The sequence below is a fragment of the Tigriopus californicus genome, chromosome 2, assembly GCF_007210705.1.
Source record: "Tigriopus californicus strain San Diego chromosome 2, Tcal_SD_v2.1, whole genome shotgun sequence".
NCBI classification, from domain to species: domain Eukaryota; kingdom Metazoa; phylum Arthropoda; class Copepoda; order Harpacticoida; family Harpacticidae; genus Tigriopus; species Tigriopus californicus.
The window spans coordinates 12081970-12084748 of NC_081441.1; positions in this window are offsets into that span (position 1 = coordinate 12081970).

Here is a 2779-nt window from a genome sequence, read left to right on the forward strand (position 1 = left end):
GATCTAATAAAAAGCGAATTTTTCAAGACATACTTCAACATATTAGGCAAATAAAAAAAGGTATTTTCGCATAAACATCCCACATGAACAAAAATGCAATGAATGCCATCTGCAAGAAGACGAAAATTCCGAAAACTATTTCGGAAAAGAGTTGTGCCTTAATAAAAGCAGAATCTAATTAGATTCATTTTCCCAACCATGGATTTTTAATGATTGTTGAAGGTTTGCAACAATACATGTCCATGGGAGAAAATTAACATGAGAAATCATCAAGCTCTAAAACTTGCTCCCAATTAGTTAGCACAATCACTTCAAGTCGAGAAAATGAGAAAAGTTTAGAAATTTGGTGTAACATACTCGAGCCATTGAATGATTTCCGGTCGCAAACCTACTTGACCACTCTGCTCTGAATAAGTTGTTTTGGACCAATTGAGGAGACTTTAACCAAGGTGAAAGGCAAGCTTTGAAGCATACCAAAAGCAGGATTCAAAGCCAAGAACACCCTCACTGTTGTTTCGGGCTAAGCACAAATTTTGGCACTGACCTTTCCTCTTCAGAATAAATTTTAACAAAATAGCCAAGCTGACAATTATTATGCAATGGTCAGTATTTTGCAATTTTTGGGAAAATTGACCATAAAAGCTGTAAGTTTCCTCCAATCGGTTAGATAGAAAAATGAAGAAAAAAATGGACACATATGAGGCGTAAAAAGGAACAAGAAACAAGTCATTTTTGGCTTTTCAGATCATTACAGTTACATCACTTTGAAATGTAATGAAATGGCAATTTAATTATTGCTGCAATTTCGGTCTTTGTCATTATATTACTTGTAATTTCGTAACTACTAGCCAATCAAACTTACAGAGCACATGCAATTTACGGATATTTGTCTTGAAATTTGGAACTTGACAAAAAGGAATTTTTCCTCCGTCCTACATTATAAGGCAAATTATTCCTAAAACACGAAAGTTCTTCAATTGGTTTGGCAGTAGTATTTCAGAATTGATATCAATCGTAACTTGTTAATTTTGTCCCTTAAAATTACAATGTCCGCGGAATTTGAATTTTCCCCTTGCAATTTATTCAGTTGTCAAAAAGATCAACATAATTAATCATCAGTGTTCAAGAAGGCAATACACATAAAGCTAGCATCTTGTCCTCTAAAGGAATAGGTTCAAAAGATGCAACCGCTCTTTGAAGTAAACCGTTTTGAAGGAAATTTAGCTGAACTAATTAACCAAATATAATTGATAAGGAATGACCATATATGATTGATTCTTCTACAAAGCACGTACAATAATTGGGACATTGTTCCAATTAATTCATGGATTTGTAGGCAAAACATGTTTTGGTCTAAAATGATAGAGTTCTATTTATATCTAGAATTCATTTGTACTTTGTCTAAGTTGGGTTCCTGTTTCATTGTTCATAAATAAGTTCCAAGGAAACTAGAGAATTACTTCTCTACTCCGCAAAGACTACAAGCCAGGAATAGAGGCTTGTGTTATGACTTACCGGAAAAAACAATACATCATGTTTTTTAAAACTGGGACCCATCTTGCAGCCCGTTTTCCACGGCCAAGATATTCCCCCAATACCCGTCTGGCGGTTCCATTAGACACCTGAAAATCCCTAGAGATCTCCCCCACACTGAACCATCTCTCTTTCAAGGCCTCAATCTTTTAATTCATTGGGTACTTTGGTTTAGCTGGGTCTTGGCTGGCCGTGACACGGACCAAGATACTGAAAATTGGAAGAGGCTCAACGCGTTATCTCCATGGGGACGTTTAGGCAAGCTCTGGCAGGTTCGTTTGTTTACTGGTACCAGTGTCAGTGATGCAGGTTTGGGGCTTCAAACACGTTTTTGATAAGCTGACCCTTCTTTCACATCGCTATAAAAGGAAAGGTCAGCTTCATTAAACCAGTTTGAAACGCCAATTTTGCATCACTGGCATTGGCAGGCAAGTTTGTTTGCTGGTACCAGCGCTTGCCTAAATGTCCGAATAAGCAACTTGACTCAAATTGACTTCGTTGGCATGAGTTGAGGCGTGATTGGAAAACGGCGAGAGCTAGCGGATGTGTTGACAACCCTGATCAGGGATTGTCTGATGATTTCCTTGATTCACCCAAATTGATCAAGTAACAAGGCAAAAAATAGAAATAATATCAAAGCATCTACTTCCATTTCTGATTTGGTTGGCGGCTCGTGCATATTCCGATATGCAGTCATTATCCAGTATTCGGCTGTTTCTTGGGATGTCGGTTTTCTAGATTAACATCTTAAAAAGTGGTTTTGAGGAAGGTCGGGGGCGCCACTCTAATGCCAGAAATATGTGCTTACTTGATTGTCCTGCATCACATTTCCTGCCTTATTTACAAGCATATTTCCACCGTCGAGAGTTAAGCCAGAGCGACCCTTAACTAGTTAAGGGTATCCATGGTTAAGCCAAGAACGCTCTAGCATACAGCATATCACAAGGACTGTTGCAAGTTAATGGATAATTTCTCACCAGCTAAGGAGGACTCTTCAGGGTTGAGGCAAACAGTATGTTGGCAAACTAGATGATTATCGTGTATAGGGGACATTTTTTGACATCCCGAGACCAACAGTTTCATTATCAGCTTGTTATTTGAGGGCTTATTGATGCTTGCTTCAGAAAGTGGTAAATATTTCTGAACAATATTGAGTATTAAAGACCATACATTTTCCTTTCTTCTTCTTATGTATTGTGCCCACGGGGATTTGTTGTAAAATTAAAAGAAAATTGATTGCATTGAT